At 41.9% G+C, this 22,783-nt stretch overlaps 1 protein-coding gene across 3 annotated transcripts in view; it reads left to right on the top strand.

Moving 5' to 3' along the window:
- Nucleotides 1-4,292: 4,292 nt before the first annotated feature.
- LOC311141628 (hypermethylated in cancer 2 protein-like) overlaps nt 4,293-22,783 on the top strand; it is a 73,178-nt gene continuing 54,687 nt past the window's right edge. Inside the window, exon 1 of one of the 3 annotated variants that reach the window (XM_084177017.1) lies at nt 4,293-4,366. The gene's annotated coding sequence lies outside the window, so the exon portion shown is untranslated. The remainder of the gene's footprint in view (nt 4,367-22,783) is intronic. The other 2 variants (XM_084177019.1, XM_084177018.1) reach the window with 2 other exon arrangements.

Raw genomic sequence — 22,783 nt, 5'->3', positions numbered from 1 at the left:
TAAGAATGCCATAGGCCTAGTTAATCTAAATGAAGACGTATTCTTACTATGGGTCCATAGCAGATTGGTCTGTTACTAGAATTCTAAAAGTCATATAATTGGCCTCAACAGGCCCAACATTTGATTTTACTACATTGTAACTGGGCGGGTATATAGTTCTCATAATGAAAACGGCTACAAGGATAACATTGTTTATCATTTTAATAAGCTCACTTCTATGACTATTCTCATGTACATATCCATTTTACATGTTTGAAGATGAAATATCGCAATTATTGAACATAATTCCTCTAATCATAGTCTATAAGTCAAATGGGTTTAGCATAGCCTATCTAAAAATGAAGATAGGCCTATTGATAATATTGAGTCTGTGATTTTGCAATCCCCTTGGTTTCTGCATGTTTTAGGCCTATCAGCTTCTTGGAATAGGAGTGCTGATCTAGGATCAGCTCTCCCCTTTCCAATTTTATTCATTGTGATCTAAAAGGCTAAAAGGCCTCAGTTGAGTATGGCGCTCACGACTAAAAATGTAAAAGTAGGCTACAAAAAAGTAGACTAAAAACATTCCAATCCAAATTAAAATGCAAGGCTATTTATGGTATTGGTTGGATGGCTTGCTTTAGGACCATGTGGAGCATCACTCGGAGAGACGCTGCCAGCCTGCCTGCCTTTCCATCACCAAACAGTTTGCTTTGCAGGTCAGCCGTTTAGGCAGTGCGCCGATTGCTTTGAATTTGATGTCTGCATTTGAACTCGGCCTTGTAAGCCTCAAAGCCAGCTGTTTTATGCACCGGTTACCTTCACATTGATGTCGGCATAGGCAGCACGTCCAATAGGCTAAAGGAAGATAAGCTTCCCCTAAAGTAAATGTAATTAAATTTGCCTAAATGAGCTATATGATTACTCGTACCTATGCATAAATAAATACAATCCTTCAAAATACTACAGCAGAGAGCATTAGCTTCTTTAAAAAAATTAGCTGTGGATTATTTTAAGCATGCAATTTTGGAAGCGCTTGCTGCAAATAACCTACCCAGTGGTGTAAGGTACTTAAGTAAAAATAGTTTAAAGTACCACTTAATTAGTTTTTTGGGGTATCTGTACTTTAATTTACTATTTATTTTTTTGACAACTTTTACTTTTACTTCACTACATTCCTAAAGAAAATAGTGTACTTTTTACTCCATACATTTTCCCTGACACCCAAAAGTACTAGTTACATTTGGAATGCTTAGCAAGACAGGAAAATGGTCCAATTCACACAAGTATCAAGAGAACATCATTGGTCATCCCTACTGCCTCTGATCTGATGTCTCTGTGTTGGAGTGTGCCCCCTGGCTATCCATAAGTTAAAATATATATATATTGTGCCTTCTGGTTTGCTTAATATAAGGAATTTGAAATGAATAATACTTTTCCTTTTGATGCTTAATTATATTTTAGCGATTATATGTACTTTTGATACTTAAGTATATTTAAAACCAAATACTTTTAGACTTATACTCAAGTAGTATTTTACTGAGTGACTTTCACTTTTACTTGAGTCATTTTCTATTAAGGTATCTTTACTTTTACTCAAGTATGGCAACTGGGTACTTTTTCCACCACTGAGCCCACCAAATAGCTGATTATTGAGTTGCAGTGGTCAGTGAAAAGCAGTTAAATAGGCCTAGGTCTATGGCAATATTTCAAAATACAATCTAGGAAAAACAGTTTAGTAAGCAAATGGCTATTGTTGAAAAGAGAAGACAAAGAAAATAATCTAATCTGTTTCTACTCAACTCCCAATTGAGCAAACAGTAGCATATCATATTGGCACCAGCGGAGTCCATCAGCCGTATCCAGGTGAATGCAATCATATTCACTCTCTTTATCATCATTATCTTCCTCAATTGTTTTAGGAAACTACTCCGACAGGAGGTCGTGTCCTGTCGTCAGTGCTTCGGTCGTGGGACTATATTGTTCGATGCAGTTTTAATAGCAACCGCAGAGTGTCAGGAGAGCTCCTTGGCACCGAGCCATAAAATGGGCTGGGCCTGCTCCTTGAGCCATCCGTGGAATGTGAACTATCCCATATGGCCATGAATTATTCGCACAACGCATGAAAGGTCCTGTTCACTAGGCTACTCCCACAATGACATCACCTAACTGTTGGCCTACTAGTCTATTGCGGCACCTTCCAACATTAAAATCCTTAAAAGTAGCTTATTTTTTCTTTAGGCTACAATACCTTGACAGGTCATAAACTAGGACTAAAATGATGAAATGTCTGCAGCTATTCTAAGCAATCACTTATTTCAAGCAGCAATGTCAGTTTTGTGTTCAGTGTGGCGCAATGAAAAAAATTCCAGGGTGCTTACAGTAATCCGAAGTGGCAATTTTATTAATTAATATGATTAATTAAAATTAATATTTTTTTAAAATTACATTTCAAATTACAATACAATAACCCCCCCCCCCCCCCCCCCAAAAAAAAAAGAAACATAAAATAACATTCAAATAAAACAAATAAACAAAAACAAGAAATGTAAATCACTAGACAACAGTTTCAAAAGTTAAAGCACCTCAAATAAAATAAAATAAGGCCAGGGCTTACAATTTATTTTTATTTAACCAGGCAAGTCAGTTAAGAACAAATTCGTATTTACAATGAAGGCCTTCACCGGCCAAACACGGCCGACGCTGTCCCAATTGTGCGCCGCCCTATGGGACTCCCAGTCATGGCGGGTTGTGATACAGCCTGGAATCGAACCAGGGAGTCTGTAGTGACGCCACAAAAACACTGTGATGCAGTGCCTTAGACCGCTGCGCCACTCGGGAACCAATTGTATAAAAGTTGTATGAAACCAATTGTATAAAACAAATGACAGAGTTGTAAGAATACTTTTTGTTGTTGTTGTTATTGACTAATTCTAGAGATTTTATTAAATATTAGATTTCAAGTGAAAATATATTGCATTTGGGGACAGATTTCAAATATTTGTTTTTGTGTATGTAAAATTTACCAGAGAGAATGAATAAATTAACGAATAATTCAGTAGTTTTGTTTTCATTTGAATAATAACATATTACATTTACACGGGTCTTGTTAATGAAATAAAAAATGGAATTACTTAACTCGCTCCAAAATAACTTCAGACTCATTTGATTGCCATTTGATGTGTGCTACGAGGTGAGGCCAATAGATTACCTCACTTCCGTTTAGAACATCTGGTGCTAGGGATCTCCATTCTTGGCTAAAATGTTTTGTAAGGGACACTTTACAGACTAAATACTCAATGACAACACTATTCAAAACACCATGCAAAATCAAAGCAAAGTGTCACAATGTTAGATTAGGCGGAAACTGTAGATTGCCAATTACAAATGCCATTGATATTATATTTTATTATAGGCCTATTTCGGCGGTCGTTATGTTAGTCATTGTTTTGTGTAATTACGGGCTATTCTCTGGGTGCTGAAATCAGTAGTTTGTGATAAAAACATAATTTAATGTGACGTCGGAGCTCCAGTCACGCTCAACCATCTTAAATCGTGGAGTTGAGTTTAGTCGGCTATCATTATGTGGGCCTAGTCTACGACCTGATATAATTAATGGCTGCAGGCCTACAATATCCCAATAGTGATAAGGAAATTAAACCATACACTCCACAGAGCGGTCTCCTAATCCCAAGTGTTCATTCGCATATGTCTTGTTGTATGAAATTGCCCACAAGGCCTTCCACGGTTCCCCTGAAATTGAAAATAACCTAATTTAAACCAACCATGATGACAATATGCATTGATCTATTGGATACTTTATAGGCCTACTAATCATGCCCAGTCAATATAACACTATTAACGTGTTATTACACATGTATGTTACGTTTGAGTTTTGGAGCATGTAGGGTTAATTTGCAATTAGGCCTACAAACAATTACAAAACACAAAAGTATGAAATTGCCTAATGTAAGTTGTCTACGGCCTTAGTGTGAGAAATAGAAGACTTGTATTGCTAATCAAGGTATGACTACAAATCGACAGATGTGATACAAAGTAGCGTTTTGCACCATGGTGGGTGATACGCCTAGACCAGGTTCACAGTATCCTATCGTCTGCATATGGGAAACGTTATTAGGCTACGCCGAGCTACATTGCGAAGGAGCTTCGTGTTGAAAAATCCGACACTCCGCAAACCGCCATGTAACACCCCGAGGAGGAAAGAGCCCGATGTTTTCTCCCTTTCCTCCGCTCTTGTTTGGCTTCTATTCAAATTTGGGTCAGGGGTGAGAAAGCCCAACGTCACAAGCTTGCAACATGGCGTCCCGAAGGTTGTGAGATGAGCAAGAGGATGGTAAATTGAGAACGATTCTACCGATGTAATAAGGTATCTAAGCGTTATTTCTCTTATTCTCCGATGCGTGGGATAGTATGATAGTGAGGGTTTATTGTCGGTTGTGAACCGATTGATTGCGCACAGGGGGATGAATCGCAAATGATCTTCGCTGTGGTGGTGGCTTTCTATCGCGTGCCAACAAAAAGGGCTTCGGTTATGGTGCCTATACTGGCTCTACCAGCTTGGCAAGATGTCAGCTCCATTTTTGTCTGCATGAACAGCTTTGAAAACCTGCTGTCGAGCACAGCATGAATTTTCAAACGTTTTTGGTTTTGTAGATAGGATATCATGGTTTATATTTATGTTATTTCGCAATGTTGGGTGCCCCCGAGGATAGCCTGCCACTGTTTAATGCTTGGGTAAACTAGCTGGAAACCTGAAAGAAAGGAGCGATCTCAATGCAATTAGTTTAACTTGCGCACTACGTTTCTCCCTCATTTCTAAACACATTTGTATTTATTTAATAATTAAATGATTTCGATGGTACACGCCATTTCATATGTATTGTATTACTCATGGGAATGCCTTTTTCATATTTGGATTTCGAGGCTATGTTGATCACAACACCTTTTATGGATGCAATTATGTGATTCAGATAGGCTACAGTAGACATTCATCGTCATGTTCATTTCCTAAACCTTACAAAATCGAATTAGGCCAAAATCGAATTTGGCGGCAGCTTTTTATTTTGACGAGCGTTTCTCATTCCTGTTTACATTGTAGATGTAACGTTAGGCGCATGCCTTACATGATGCTAAACACAGCATTGTTTACCTTATCTATCTTATAGTCCATTTATTGATACAACATGGCACTTTAATTGATGAACGAGAACTCATAGTATGTTTCCTCGCAGTGTTGTCTACATAAATACGCTACACTAGTGAAGCTTTTATGATGATGTGACCGCTCTACAGCTGCATACATCGACTAGCTTTGTGGCAGTCCGCGAATGTATATTGTTACGTTGTAGCCAAGCAGGTACGCTTGTAGTAACGTAGCAACGTAGCCAGGCTTATGTTGCATAATGTGTAACCAAGCCTTTCAGTCATTTGGCATTTTCATAAAAATGTAAAAAGTAAGTAAACAAAACGGGTTGTTTACTTTGTAAATGTTGTTTACTCATAGCCAATATATTTAGGCTATGTTACCAGTTTTTCTGAGCAGTTTTTTTGGGGGGTGTAGGCTAATAGCCTGCTCAGGTGACTTGTGTTGTTAAAGTACCAAGGGGCAAGGAGATAATCAATAGCTGGAATGTCATGGTGTGTAGTCGCAACCAGGTGTATACACACACACACACACACACACACACACACACACACACAGTGTGTCGTGTGTACATTGTGGTCATGGTTTACAGTGTGTGGGCTATAAGAAGGGGACTTAGGCTATATGTTCTGCTGACATGTTGGCCTGGGACTTATGGATTGTGCTTAGCTGGCACGTGCAGCACTTTGTTTGTTCCTGCCTGGGTCGTATGGTTTGTTCAGTGGCTAAACCTCCTCAGGGCAGGGTTGTTGTTTAAAGAGAGGAAACAGTCCTTGGAATGTTGTGCTGATAGCCTGCAGGGTGTGCAGTCTTTGAAGGCAGGTGAAGGGGAGAGGGATCTGTTAGTGGGACCATAAGGATCTTTACCCTAACATGCCCTCTGTCCCTTACTGTGGATATCGTAGTGCTGGTCGTGTGGGTCAATACACACACACACACACACACACACACACACACAGACATTAGTGTGTAGCGGATACACTGTAGGTATAACGTGTGTGAGGAGGTGATCATCCTTTGTCAATTGATTGCAACATTGCATGGATACACATCAGCTGTCCATTAAATGCATCTCTACTACCTGAGTTATTTCTGACAAACTTAAAGGGACACTAAGCAAAAAAAAAGTATATGTTACACAATTCTTAGGAATTGTATATGTCAGCAGTCAAGTTTTCAAGATAGAGCGAAAACAGCCTCAATTATGTGTTTTGCATTAAAAATAATATGTACAAAGTGCTGATGCTAACCATTTAGCTACCTTTAGCTAGCAAGCGAACTGGCACTGGCAGTATGACTAATGGCAAGTTAATTAAATTATTAAGTGGAATTATGTTTTTCAAAATATTTTACAAATTAATTAAAACACATTTGTTATAGTAAGCCTAAATAAGTTCAGGGGTAGACATTTGCTTAACAAGTCACATAATAAGTTGCATGGACTCACTCTGTGTTGACGAATAGTGTTTAACATGATTTTTGAATGACTACCTCATCTCTGTACCCAACTTATACGATTATCTGTAAGGTCCCTCAGTCGAGCAGTGCTTTTCAAACACAGATTCAACCACAAAGACCAGGGAGTTTTTCCAATGCCTCACAAAGAAGGGCACCTATTGGTAGATGGGTAAAATAAAAAAAGCAGACATTAAATATCCCTTTGAGCATGGTGAAGTTATTCATTACACTTTGGATGGTGTATTAATGCACCCAGTCACTTCAAAGATACAGGCGTCCTTCCTAACTCAGTTGCCGTAGAGGAAGGAAACCGCTCAGGGATTTCACCATGAGGCCAATGATGACTTTAAAACAGTTACAGAGTTGAATGGCTGTGATAAGAGAAAACTGAGGATAGATCAACAACATTGTAGTTACTCCACAATACTAACCTAATTGACAGAGTGAAAAGAAGGAAGCCTGTACAAAACCTTGTTCAGTCTGCTTTCCACCAGACACTGGGAGATGAATTCACCTTTCAGCAGGACAATAACCTAAAACACAAGGCCAAATCTACACTGGAGTTGCTTACCAGGAAGACAGTGAATGTTCCTAATTGTCTGAGTTACAGCTTTGACTTAAATTGGCTTGAAAATCTATGGCAATACTTGAAAATGGTTGTCTAGCAATGATCAACAACCAATTAGACCGAGCTTGAAGAATTTTGAAAATAATAATTAGGATATATTGTACAAACCAGGTGTGAAAAGTTCTTAGACTTACCCAGAAATACTCACAGCTGTAATTGCTGCCAAAGATGATTCTAACATGATCCTTACACGGCACCCCGACCTACGTCCCCAATGTCTCCATCTCGTTCTCCTGCGATTGACGGGGATTTGGGCGTTGTCAGGTGTCTGAAGTAAATCCTTTGCGTCCGACTAGTTAAAGATAAAATCTTCGTCCAGTACAAGGTGAGTAATCGCTGTCCTGATATCCAGAAGCTGTTTTCGGTCATAAGAGACGGTGGCAGAAACATTATTATGTACAAAATAAGTTACAAATAACGCAAAAAAAACACACACAATAGCACATTTGGTTAGGAGCCTGTAAAACGGCAGCTATCTCCTCCGGCACCATTTCACCCCATTTCTGTCGGCTCCCCCACGTGGAGACTAGTGCTCTCTGACTGGCTCAAAGTCAAGTTCCCGGCCAATGACGAGCATTGCTATTCTACAAGTAGATACGGCAGTTTCGTCGGTACCAGTTCGGTACTCCGCAGAGTTATCTTACAAGCAAGTGTTAAGCTTTTCCCCCTGTAAAGTGAATTAATGGCTTTTGGCTGAAAATTAACTTGTGTTGATTGAGGCCCACTCTTTTAAACGGTTTTCTGTAGTCTGTTAGTAGTTGTTAGCCTAGTGGGTAGCAGCTTATGAAGGGTTAATGGGGATGGGCGTTAGCATGTCCTGTCTGCTAAATGGGCTATCTTTATGAAGATAGGGGATGTATCTATGAAGATAGGGGATGAATTTTGGGGACTAGAGGAGTGTGTGTTTGTTATGTGTAGATTGACCATTCTGCCTCCTGTACCCTTTGGATTACCCCTCAAGAGTGCAACATCCACACCATAGCAGAAATTCACAACATGGCTGGTTGAGAATAGGTCTTCACTGTGCCTCTCACTTTTCCATAGTTTTCAGATCAGTTCAATTGGCCCTATTGTTTAACAATAATTTGCGTTTGAGAACAGATGTCTTGGAATATGGGTTATTTTGCTATTTCTGAGATCTGGGTAGCCCCTCTGCGTGTGTGAGGGTAAAACGGGAGGGGGACACGCATATCCTTTCTTCTCTCGCTGAACCACGTGGCACGTCTGTCTGGGGGTACGAATAAGCAGCGTACTCCGCCTGTGATGAAATGGATGGGGCTCTTTTCTTTGCCTGCTCCACCCCGGGCAGGGTTCTGTTTGTGGTGGGCTTCTCTCTATTTGTGTACATCATGGCTGACCATATTGAAAACGGGGGCTTAATTGGAGGGGTGTCACCTGGACCAGCGCAGGGGCACTGTAAATGAAGTGACCCCCCCCCCCCACCAGGAGTAAAACACTGGGGTCACTGCACCTGTTCACCAGTATTTATTCTCACGAATTCTATACAATTCCTCTTAAGGAGTTAGATTTTATGAAGGATTTTATAGCCCGTTTACAATAGCCCTCAAATCAAATGAAATTTTATTGGTCGCATAGACATATTTAGCAGATGTTATTGCAGGTGTAGCGAAATGCTTGTGTTTCTAGCTCCAACAGTGTAGTAGTATCTAACAATTCACAACAATACACACAAATCAAAATGAATGGAATTAAGAAATATATAAATATTAGGACGAGCAATGTCAGAGTGGCATTGACTAGAATACAGTAGAATACAGTATATACATATGAAATTAGTAAAACAGTATGTAAACATTATTAAAGGACCAGGGATTTTTCTGAACTGAGCTTCAGGACAAGAAGGAAACTGCTTAGGGATGTCACCATGAGGCCATTGGTAATTTTTAAAACAACTAGAGTTTAATGGCTGTGATAGGAGAAAACTGAGGATGGATCAACAACATTGCAGTGACTCCACAATAATCACCTAAATGACAGAGTGAAAATAACAACAAAATGTGGAATAAGTCAAGGGGTATGAATACTTTCTGAAGGCACTGTGAAAAAGTATTTGCCCCCTTTCTAATTTTCTCAACTTTTGCAAATGTTTTATACTGAACGTTATCAGATCTTCAACCAAAACCTAATATTAGATCAAGGGAACCTGAGGGAACAAGTAACACAACAATTACATACTTATTTCATTTATTTAATAAACAATGTCCCATTATGCCTGGCGAAAACCAAACATTGCACTCCACAGTAAGCACCTCATACCAACGGTCAAGCATGGTGGTGGTAGTGTGATGGTTTGGGGATGCTTTGCTGCCTAGGACCTGGATGACTTGCCTTAATAGAAGGAACCATGAATTCTGCTCTGTATCAGATAATTCTACAGGATAATGTCAGGCCATCCGTTTGTGAGCTGAAGCTGAAGCGCAGCTGGGTCATGCAGCAAGACAATGATCCAAAACACCCAATGAAGTCTACATGAAAATGGCTAAAGAGCAACTCATTTGAAGTGTTGGAATGACCTAGTCAAAGTCCAGATGTTGTGAGATATTGTGGCAGGACTTGAAACAAGCAGTTCATGCTTGAAAACCCACAAATGTCGCTGAGTTAAAGCAGTTCTGCATGCAAGAGTGGCCCAGAATTCCTCCACAGCGATGTGAGAGACTCATCAACAACCACAGGAAGCATTTGGTTGCAGTCATTGCAGCTAAAGGTGGCACAACCAGTTATTGAGTGTAAGGGGGCAATTACTGGAATTGGGTGTTGCATAACTTTGATAATTGTATAAATAAAATAAGTATCAGACTGTTTTGTTATTTGGAAACTCAGGTTCCCTTTTATCTAATATTAGATTTTCAGTATCAAAAATATGCAAAAAAATTTAATCTGAAAGTGGGCAAATACTTTTTCATATATACATGAAAATGTCCAAATTGGGCCCAAAGTGTCAATATTTTGTATGGCCACCATCATTTTCCAGCACTGCCTTAACCCTCTTGGTCATGGAGTTCACCAGAGCTTCACAGGTTGCCACTGGAGTCCTCTTCCACTCCTCCATGACGACATCACGGAGCTGGTGGATGTTAGAGACCTTGCACTCCTCCACCTTCCGTTTGAGGATGCCCCACAGATGCTCAATAGGGTTTAGGTCTGGAGACATGTTTGGCCAGTCCATCACCTTTACCCTCAGCTTCTTTAGCAAGGCAGTGGTCGTCTTGGAGGTGTGTTTGGGGTCGTTATCCTGTTGGAATACTGCCCTGCGGCCCAGTCTCCGAAGGGAGGGGATCATGCTCTGCTTCAGTATGTCACAGTACATGTTGGCATTCATGGTTCCCTCAATGAACTGTAGCTCCCCAGTGCCGGCAGCACTCATGCAGCCCCAGACCATGACACTCCCACCACCATGCTTGACTGTAGGCAAGACACACTTGTCTTTGTACTCCTCACCTGGTTGCCGCCACACACACTTGACACCATCTGAACCAAATAAGTTTATCTTGGTCTCATCAGACCACAGGACATGGTTCCAGTAATCCATGTCCTTAGTCTGCTTGTCTTCAGCAAATTGTTTGCGGGCTTTCTTGTGCATCATCTTTAGAAGAAGCTTCCTTCTGGGACGACAGCCATGCAGACCAATTTGATGCAGTGTGCAGCGTATGGTCTGAGCACTGACATGCTGACCCCCCACCCCTTCAACCTCTGCAGCAATGCTGGCAGCACTCATATGTCTATTTCCCAAAGACAACCTCTGGATATGACGTTGAGCATGTGCACTCAACTTTTTTGATCTACCATGGCGAGGCCTGTTCTGAGTGGAACATGTCCTGTTAAACCGCTGTATAGTCTTGGCCACCGTGCTGCAGCTCAGTTTCAGGGTCTTGGCGATCTTCTTATAGCCCAGGCCATCTTTATGTAGATCAACAATTCATTTTTTCAGATCCTCAGAGAGTTCTTTGCCATGAGGTGCCATGTTGAACTTCCAGTGACCAGTATGAGGGAGTGTGAGAGCGATGACACCAAATTTAACACACCTGCTCCCCATTCACACCTGAGACCTTGTAACACTAATGAGTCACATGACACTGGGGAGGGAAAATGGCTAATTGGGCCCAATTTTGACATTTTCACTTAGTGGTGTACTCACTTTTGTTGCCAGTGGTTTAGACATGAATGGCTGTGTGTTGAGTTATTTTGAGGGGACAGCAAATTTACACTGTTATACAAGCTGTACACTCACTACTTTACATTGTAGCAAAGTGTCATTTCTTCAGTGTTGTCACATGAAAAGATATACTCAAATTTACAAAAATGTGAGGGGTGTACTCACTTTTGTGAGATACTGTATATACAGTGAGGGGGAAAAGTATTTGATCCCCTGTTGATTTTGTACATTTGCCCACTGACAAAGACATGATCAGTCTATAATTTTAATGGTAGGTTTATTTGAACATTGAGAGACAGAATAACAACAAAAAAATCCAATAAAACACATTGATTTGAATTGATTTGCATTTTAATGAGGGAAATAAGTATTTGACCCCTCTGCAAAACCCTTGTTGACAATCAGAGGTCAGACGTTTCTTGTAGTTGGCCACCAGGTTTGCACACATCTCAGGAGGGATTTTGTCCCACTCCTCTTTGCAGATCTTCTCCAAGTCATTAAGGATTCGAGCCTGACGTTTGGCAACTCGAACCTTCAGCTCCCTCCACAGATTTTCTATGGGATTAAGGTCTGGAGACTGGCTAGGCATTCCAGGACCTTAATATGCTTCTTCTTGAGCCACTCCTTTGTTGCCTTGGCCGTGTGTTTTGGGTCATTGTCATGCTGGAATACCCATCCACAACCCATTTTCAATGCCCTGGCTGAGGGAAGGAGGTTCTCACCCAAGATTTGACAGTACATGGCCCCGTCCATCGTCCCTTTGAAGCTGTGAAGTTGTCCTGTCCCCTTAGCAGAAAAACACCCCCAAAGCATAATGTTTCCACCTCCATGTTTGACGGTGGGGATGGTGTTCTTGGGGTCATAGGCAGCATTCCTCCTCCTCCAAACACGGCGAGTTGAGTTGATGCCAAAGAGCTCGATTTTGGTGTCATCTGACCACAACACTTTCACCGAGTTCTCCTCTCAATCATTCAGATGTTCATTGGCAAACTTCAGACGGCCCTGTATATGTGCTTTCTTGAGCAGGGGGACCTTGCGGGCGCTGCAGGATTTCAGTCCTTCACGGCGTAGTGTGTTACCAATTGTTTTCTTGGTGACTATGGTCCCAGCTGCCTTGAGATCATTGACAAGATCCTCCCGTGTATTTCTGGGCTGATTTCTCACCGTTCTCATGATCATTGCAACTCCACGAGGTGAGATCTTGCATTGAGCCCCAGGCCGAGGGAGATTGACAGTCTTTTGTGTTTCTTCCATTTGCGAATAATCGCACCAACTGTTGTCACCTTCTCACCAAGCTGCTTGGCGATGGTCTTGTAGTCCATTCCAGCCTTGTGTAGGTCTACAATCTTGTCCCTGACATCCTTGGAGAGGTCTTTGGTCTTGGCCATGGTGGAGAGTTTGGAATCTGATTGATTGATTGCTTCTGTGGACAGGTGTCTTTTATACAGGTAACAAGCTGAGATTAGGAGCACTCCCTTTAAGAGTGTGCTCCTAATCTCAGCTCGTTACCTGTATAAAAGACACCTGGGAGCCAGAAATCTTTCTGATTGAGAGGGGTCAAATACTTATCCCTCATTAAAATGCAAATAACTTTATAAATTTTTTTACATGTGTTTCTCCGGATTTTTTTGTTGTTATTCTGTCTCTCACTGTTCAAATAAACCTACCATTACAATTATAGACTGATCATTTCTTTGTCAGTGGGCAAACGTACAATTTTGGCCCATTCCTCCATGCAGATCTCCTCTAGAGCTGTGATGTTTTGGGGCTGTCGGTGGGCAACACAGACTTTCAACTCCCTCCAAAGATTTTCTATGGGGTTGAGATCTGGAGACTGGCTAGGCCACTCCAGGACCTTGAAATGCTTCTTACGAAGCCACTCCTTCGTTGCCCGGGCGGTGTGTTTGGGATCATTGTCATGCTGAAAGACCCAGCCACGTTTCATCTTCAATGCCCTTGCTGATGGGAGGAGGTTTCACTCAAAATCTCACGATACATGGCCCCATTCATTCTTTCCTTTACACGGATCAGTCGTCCTGGTCCCTTTGCAGAAAAACAGCCCCAAAGCATGATGTTTCCACCCCCATGCTTCACAGTAGGTATGGTGTTCTTTGGATGCAACTCAGCATTATTTGTCCTCCAAACACGACGAGTTGAGTTTTTACCAAAAAGTTATATTTTGGTTTCATCTGACCATATGACATTCTCCCAATCCTCTTCTGGATCATCCAAATGCACTCTAGCAAACTTCAGACGGGCCTGGACATTTACTGGCTTAAGAAGGGGGACACGTCTGGCACTGCAGGATTTGTGTCCCTGGCGGCGTAGTGTGTTACTGATGGTAGGCTTTGTTACTTTGGTCCCAGCTCTCTGCAGGTCATTCACTAGGTCCCCCCGTGTGGTTCTGGGATTTTTGCTCACCGTTCTTGTGATAATTTTGACCCCACGGGGTGAGATCTTGCGTGGAGCCCCAGATCGAGGGAGATGATCAGTGGTCTTGTATGTCTTCCATTTCCTAATAATTGCTCCCACAGTTGATTTCTTCAAACCAAGCTGCTTACCTATTGCAGATTCAGTCTTCCCAGCCTGGTGCAGAAAATACAGAAAATCACATTGTAGGATTTTTAATGAATTTATTTGCAAATTATATTGGAAAATAAGTATTTGGTCACCTACAAACAAGCAAGATTTCTGGCTCTCACAGACCTGTAACTTCTTCTTTAAGAGGCTCCTCTGTCCTCCACTCGTTACCTGTATTAATGGCACCTGTTTGAACTTGTTATCAGTATAAAAGACACCTGTCCACAACCTCAAACAGTCACATGCCATACTCCACTATGGCCAAGACCAAAGAGCTGTCAAAGGACACCAGAAACAAAATTGTAGACCTGCACCAGGCTGGTAAGACTGAATCTGCAATAGGTAAGCAGCTTGGTTTGAAGAAATCAACTGTTTGAGCAATTATTAGGAAATGGAAGACATACAAGACCACTGATAATCCCCCTCGATCTGGGGCTCCACGCAAGATCTCACCCCGTGGGGTCAAAATGATCACAAGAACGGTGAGCAAAAATCCCAGAACCATACGGGGGGACCTAGTGAATGACCTGCAGAGAGCTGGGACCAAAGTAACAAAGCCTACCATCAGTAACACACTACGCCGCCAGGGACACAAATCCTGCAGTTCCAGACGTGTCCCCCTTCTTAAGCCAGTAAATGTCCAGGCCCGTCTGAAGTTTGCTAGAGTGCATTTGGATGATCCAGAAGAGGATTGGGAGAATGTCATATGGTCAGATGAAACCAAAATATAACTTTTTGGTAAAAACTCAACTCGTCGTGTTTGGAGGACAAATAATGCTGAGTTGCATCCAAAGAACACCATACCTACTGTGAAGCATGGGGGTGGAAACATCATGCTTTGGGGCTGTTTTTCTGCAAAGGGACCAGGACGACTGATCCGTGTAAAGGAAAGAATGAATGGGGCCATGTATCGTGAGATTTTGAGTGAAAACCTCCTCCCATCAGCAAGGGCATTGAAGATGAAACGTGGCTGGGTCTTTCAGCATGACAATGATCCCAAACACACCGCCCGGGCAACGAAGGAGTGGCTTCGTAAGAAGCATTTCAAGGTCCTGGAGTGGCCTAGCCAGTCTCCAGATCTCAACCCCATAGAAAATCTTTGGAGGGAGTTGAAAGTCCGTGTTGCCCACCGACAGCCCCAAAACATCACAGCTCTAGAGGAGATCTGCATGGAGGAATGGGCCAAAATACCAGCAACAGCGTGTGAAAACCTTGTGAAGACTTACAGAAAACGTTTGACCTGTGTCATTGCCATCTAAGGGTATATAACAAAGTACTGAGAAACCTTTGTTATTGACCAAATACTTATTTTCCACCATAATTTGCAAATAAATTCATTAAAAATCCTACAATGTGATTTTCTGGCATTTTTTTCTCATTTTGTCTGTCATAGTTGACGTGTACCTATGATGAAAATTAAAGTGGGAGAAGTTGCACAATTGGTGGCTGACTAAATACTTTTTTCCCCCCACTGTATATATTGACGTCATGGAAAGACCTCATTTTGAATTGATGGTAAAATCTGGTTGACTTTCTTGCTCAACTTCATGTGGATATGGCAAACCTTTTTTCTCAAAATGTAAATAATTTCTGACGTGTGTGTGTGTCTGTGTGTGAATGACTGTGTGCGTGACGTGAGTGTTTATAGTATAACCAAAACATCTAGGATTGCAACACATCTGAGGGCATAAAGAGACCAGGCTTGCCTGTGCAGTGTTGAAATGACTGGTGTAGTTGCTAACTGTTAGCGTTTCAAACTGGCCTTGCCCCATCTCAACCCCTCCCACACTCCCCTTACACATACAGACACACAGACAGAATGGCCTCTCTGCTTCTGGATCCCCCAGTGTCTCTCTCCCAGAGATTGTTAGCTATAAGCCCACACATTCTCCATGATGACAGCAAGACATCACAGCTAAATTGATGGTGAAGGAACATTTAGAAATTATTTTCCATTAGTCAGCATCGCATCACATCACTCTATGGGTGTGTGTTTAGGGCAATTCCACAGTAAAATATACAATATCCTCCTTTTATATTTTTGGGTATTATTCTACACACGGCTATTATTGTAAATATGTTCAGTAGAGTACATTATACTCTATTCTAGTGTGCTCTACTGCTCTACAACTGACGATGAGGCAGTCTATAGGGAGGAGGTCAGAGACCTGGCAGTGTGGCGCCAGGACAACAACTTCTCCCTCAACTTCAGCAAGACAAAGGATCTGATCGTGGACTACAGGAAACGGAGGGGCAAGCACGCCCCCATCCTCGTTGATGGGGCTGTAGTGGAGTGGGTTGAGAGCTTCAGGTTCCTCGGTATCCACATCACTAAGGAATGAACATGGTCCACACAGTTGTGAAGAGTACACAACAGCGCCTCTTCCCCCTCAGGAGGCTGAAAAGATATAGCATGGGCACTCGGATCCTCAAAAACTTCTACAGCTGCACCATAGAGAGCATCTTGACTGCAGGGTTTCTGTTAGGAAAATGTGGTGCTGGACATTTGAGCGGCAGTGTTTTAATTTAACTGACATTTATTCAATTTACTGGACCAATATGCATTGGTTGCGTAACCTGATTAGGGTGCCCACCCATGGGTCTCAGAATGACTGAAATCACATTTATTTTATGGTAATTCATCTTAACAGAACATTCAACTCGGATGCAACGGCGTGCGTCATTCTTACCGAATTTCGATGAGCAATTTGAAGATCTTAGAATACATAGGTGGCACGTCCATAAGGCTAGGGGAAGCTAAGCTTTCCCTAAAGTAAATTGAATTACATTGCCTAAATTATATATCCTAATAAGCTTACTCCTGTCTATACAGAAATAAAGAAAATAATTCAAAATAGGCTACTACACCAGAAAGCATCGTTTGTCCACAGAGGATCATTCTGTGGATCTCTGGATTGTTTTAAATCGCACAGCCTACAGTCGGAAGGGCCCACAAATCAAATCAAATTTTATTGGTCACATACACATATTTTGCAGATGTTATTGCGGGTGAATTGAAATGCTTGTATTTGGGAATAGTGTGCGGCAAATACCAAATAAATGATTGCTGAGTTGCGACTGTCAGTGAAAAGCAGCGAGACCCATCCAGGCATATTGCAATATTTAAAAATACAATAGTGGAAAAACAGGTTGGGAAAACAAAAGGCTATTGCTGTAAATAGAAGTCAATATAGTTATATTGTTAGCCTAAATGATGACTATCCAATTTAATCATCACATAAGGAATAGTAGGCTTCCTTACATAAGTCTGAAAATGTGTGTATGCATGGAATGCTTTATTATAAAGGTGCATTTTTATGGTAAAAATTAGCTTCCCCAAATGTGAAACCCACGTGCCGCCTATGTTAGAATAACTGCCCACATTTACTTTTCCTCAGCCAACAAGACGAGTAACAAACAGCAAAATCACTAGCCTATTTGAATCCACTATACCCCTATTCTATTGGTCAGCTTGTTGTTCTGTGCGAGAAAGAAAGCCTATTCCAAACTGACTCTGGGACAGTTGTGGGACGATAGATTCCAAATTCATACAACCATGAGGTTTAGGCTACATCCAAAAAAACAATAAAAAGCAATGAGGCTCATGCAACAGATCAGAACGTTTAGCATAAAATGTTGGTAAACTATTATTTCTTCACATTATAAGCACAGCAAAGCGCACAAGGCAGTAGACTACACCCGCATGTTCGTTCCATAATGCAATTAGCGGAAAAACACCATTGTGAGCGATTTTCATCTGACAGAATATCAGTTAGAAATGTAGAAAGAGGGGAGATCTAAAGATGCAACAACTAGCATGGGTTACTAATATGACTAGGATTGTGCCTTTGGCTACTGGACAGTGAAAGAAAGTTGATTTGAAAACCAATAGAACATGAGAGAAAAAGGCTACTGGTTTCAATGGCAAATGGAAGTCTTTTATAAAATACTTGCCTGCACGTTTGGTTGGATTTTGGCTAGGTTACTTTGAAGCAAGGTAAGACATGCCTCATAATAAACTATATATACAAAAGTATGTGGACACCCCGTCATTAGTGGATTCGGCTATTTCAGCCACATCTGTTGCTGACAGGTGAATAAAATTCATGCCACCTTTCCAAACAAGTCAGTTCGTCAAATTTCTGACATGCTAGAGCTGCCGCGGTCAACTGAAGGGCTGTTATTGTGAAGTGGAAACGTCTAGGAGCAACAACGGCTCAGCCGCGTGGTGGTAGGCCACACAAGATCACAGAACGGGACCGGCGAGTGCTGAAGCGTGTAGCGCGTAAAAATAGTCTGTCCTCAGTTGCAACACTCACTACCGAGTTCCAAACTGCCTCTGGAAGCAACGTCAACACAATAACTGTTCGTTGGGAGCTTCATGAAATGGGTTTCCATGGCCGAGCAGCCGCACACAAACCTAAGATCACCATGCGCAATGCCAAGTGTCGGCTGGAGTGGTGTAAAGCTCGCCGCCATTGGACACTCGAGCAGTGGAAACACGTTCTCTGGAGGGATGAATCACGCTTCACCATCTGGCAGTCTGACGGACTAATCTGGGTTTGACGGATTCCAGGAGAACGCTACCTGCCCGAATGCATAGTGCCAACTGTAAAGTTTTGTGGAGGAGGAATAATGGTATAGGGCTGTTTTTCATGGTTCGGGCTAGGCCCCTTAGTTCCAGTGAAGGGAATTCTTAATGCTACAGCATACAATTACATTCTAGATGATTCTGTGCTTCCATCTTTGTGGCAACAGTTTGGAGAAGGCCCTTTCCTGTTTCAGCATGACAGTGCCCCCATGCACAAAGCGAGGTCCATACATAAATGGTTTGTCGAGATTGGTGTGGAAGAACATGACTGGCCTGCATAGAGCCCTGACCTCAACCCCATCGAACACCTTTAGGATAAATTGGAACGCCAACTGTGAGCCAGGCCTAATCGCCCAACATCAGTGCCCAACCTCACTGGTGCTCTTGTGACTGAATGGAAGCAATTCCCTGCAGGAGGGGATCAACTACATATTAATGCCCATGATTATTTTATGAGATGTTCGACCAGCAGGTGTCCATATACTTTTGGTATATAGTGTATGTAGTAAAATTCTAGTTTCAAACAATTAAGTATATGTTTTTGTTTGCTACTTATTACCCCCTTACCCCCAAAATACGACCCCGCCAAGCCACACTGCTTGCTTAACCTGGAAGCCAGCCGCACCAATGTGTTGGAGGAAACACCGTACAGCTGGTGACCGTAGTCAGCATGCATGCACCTGGCCCGCCACAAGGAGTCGCTAGAGCGTAGTGGGACAAGGACATCCCGCCAGCCAGCCAAACCCTCCCCTAACCCAGACGACGCTGGGCCAATTGTGCACCTCCTCATGGGTCTCCCGGTCGCGGCCGACTGCGACACAGCCTGGGATCGAACCAGGGTCTGTAGTGACGCCTGTAGCACTGTGATGCAGTGCCTTAGACCGCTGCGCCACTCGGGAGGCCAAGTATATATGTTTTCAAAATGTATACTGCCTCCAGCTCATTGCAAAATGGTTTGTGAAGCGCTGAAGCCTGCCTATTTGCCTATGCACTTTAATGGTGAATGGGAAGTGCGCTTCAATTACCAGTTGAGAAATACAAATAGTAGCTATTTTTAATCATGGCCATTTGTTTGTTTTTTACATGTGATTGCCTTTAGAATTGTTGCTCAATGAGCAAATGTTTCACTCCAGCAGCAACAAACAGCTGTTTGAGCTGTATCAGCAGCTCTCGCGCTATGTCGACTGGAATTTCAATCAATGAATAGGCAAAAATGCATTATTTCGCAATTAGGATTTTTCTTTTCTCCCGGACAATTGGCCAAGCTGACCACCCTCTTTAGCGCCTTGCAGCCAGTAAAGCAGGGTTTCCAATAGCTGGTAATACCCGGCTTTTGGCCGATAAAGAAAATGAAAAGCCGGGTATTACCGGCTATTGGAAACCCTGCTTAACTGGCTGCAAGGCGCTAAAGAGGGTGGTCAGCTTGGGCACAAGGCTTTAAATTGTTTGACTTGGGTCGAACGGTTCGGGTAGCCTTCCACAAGCTTCCCACAATAAGTTGGGTGCATTTTGGCCCATTCCTCCTGACAGAGCTGGTGTAACTGAGTCAGGTTTGTAGGCCTCCTTGCTCGCACACACTTTTTCAGTTTGCCCACAAATGTCCTATAGGAATAGGTCAGGGCTTTGTGATGGCCACTCCAATACCTTGACTTTGTTGTCCTTAAGCCATTTTGCCACAACTTCGGAAGTATGCTTGGGGTCATTGTCCATTTGGAAGACCCATTTACGACCAAGCTTTAACTTCCTGACTGATGTCTTGAGATGTTGCTTCAATATTTCCACATAATTTTCCTTCCTCACAATGCCATCTATTTTGTGAAGTGCACCAGTCCCTCCTGCAGCAAAGCACCCCCACAGCATGATGCTGCCACCCCCATTCTTCACGGTTGGGATGGTGTTCTTCGGCTTGCAACTCCCCCCTTTTTCCTCCAAACATAACGATGGTCATTATGGCCAAACAGTTCTATTTTTGTTTCATCAGACCAGAGGACATTTCTCCAAAAAGTACGATCTTTGTCCCCATGTGCAGTTGAAACCGTAGTCTGGCTTTTTTATGGCGGTTTTGGAGCAGTGGCTTCTTCCTTGCTGAGCGGCCTTTCAGGTTATGTCGATATAGGACTCATTTTACTGTGGATATAGATACTTTTGTACCTGTTTCCTCCAGCATCTTCACAAGGTCCTTTGCTGTTGGTCTGGGATTGATTTGCACTTTTCGCACCAAAGTACGTTAATCTCTAAGAGACAGAACGCGTCTCCTTCCTGAGCGGTATTATGGCTGCATGGTCCCATGGTGTTTATACTTGCGTACTATTGTTTGTACAGATGAAAGTGGTACCTTCAGGCATTTGGAAATTGCTCCCAAGGATGAACCAGACTTGTGGAGGTCTACAAAAATTTTTTGGGAGGTCTTGGCTGATTTCTTTGGAGTTCCCCATGATGTCAAGCAAAGAGGCACTGAGTTTGAAGGTAGTCCTTGAAATACATCCACAGGTACACCTCCAATTGACTCAAATGATGTCAATTAGCCTAACAGAAGCTTCTAAGCCATGACATCATTTTCTGGAATTTTCCAAGCTGTTTAAAGGCACAGTCAGTTTAGTGTATGTTAACTTCTGACCCACTGGAATTGTGATACAGTGAATTATAAGTGAAATAATCTGTCTGTAAACAATTGTTGGAAAAATTACTTGTGTCATGCACAAAGTAGATGTCCTAACGGACTTGCAAAAACGATAGTTTGTTAACAAGAAATTTGTGGAGTGGTTGAGAAACTAGTTTTAATGACTCCAACCTAAGTGTATGTAAGCTTCCGACTTCAACTGTACATAGCTACCGCAATTACTTTGTACCCCTGCACATCGACTCGGTACTGGTACTCCTTGTATATAACTATGTTACACAAGATGGCGCCGACAGACACGGTTGCCCTGTTTCTAGCTCCTTGCCAACTTTCCAGTATTTTTTGGGGTGTTTTTTCTTACATTATTTGCACAGAACGTTTCTTGTATTATTACCTACAGCCGGATATAACTTTTGTATATGGGAGTGGCTTCTAATCCGTGACCGGATCTTTTATTTCTGAGGCTCTGTATATGTGAGTGCGCTAATTCTGTCAGTATTTCGCGGGAATTTGGGACTTCACTCATTTTCTCATGCCGAAACTGGATTAGAGACCAAAATGCCAAAAATATGATATTCGCAATGTCACTAAGCAAAAAACCAACAACCGAACATTAATAGCCACTACAATGTCAAAACATGATTTCAGTACTATTTGCTTGATTTTTGCGGACCCACGACTATGATGTATCGACATTAGCTAGCTAACGTTAGCATGCTAGCGATGCTAGTCAGCCTAGCAAGCCCTAGTCTAATGGAAACTGATGCAACCCTGTGTTCTAACAGCTAGCTAGATGACCTGGTGTGACAGTCCTGTCCCTATGAGATTCAAGGCTTTAATAAATGCCATCATGCAGAAATATCAAAGAAACTACTGATTGATGAGCTAGCTAAGTTAGCTAGCAAGATAGCTATGACAGTTACCAGTGTGTATGCATAAATACATGACGACACGTTGTATCGAAGTCAAGAGGGCATGTGGAACGGACTGCCTCTCTGGGACTGGACTGACCCATCTAGCTAGCTAGTAGAGGGCTACAAAACGCTGATGCATAGCTCATACAATTATATTTTGTTTTAGTCAATGACAATCTATGTTCCAAAGTAAATATCTGTGTCAAATGCCTTAAAAGTATTAACAGCCCTTGACATTTTCCACATTTTGTTGTGTTACAGACTGAAATTAAAATTGATGAAATTGTGATTGTGTGTCACTCGCCCACACACAATAATGTCAAAGTGGAATTATGTTTTTAGACATTTTTACAAATTCATTCAATTTAAAGCTGAAATGTCTTGAGTCAATAACTATTTGTAATGGAATGCCTAAATAAATTCAGGAGTAACAATTTGCTTAACAAGTCACAAGTTGCATGGACTCACTCTGTGTGCAATAATAGTGTTTAACCCATAAGACTCTAAGCCCTGTCTAAACCGGGGGAGGGGGTGCTACTAAGCTATATGGAATTGTTTTAAGAAGGTCATACCAAGGATCATTTTGCTATTTGATTTAGAATATATATATATATATATATATATATATATATATATATATATATATATATATATATATATATATATATATATATA

Source organism: Coregonus lavaretus (assembly GCF_964263955.1).
Source record: "Coregonus lavaretus genome assembly, chromosome: 14".
Lineage (NCBI taxonomy): Eukaryota > Metazoa > Chordata > Actinopteri > Salmoniformes > Salmonidae > Coregonus > Coregonus lavaretus.
This window is presented reverse-complemented; position numbering and strand designations above follow the sequence as displayed.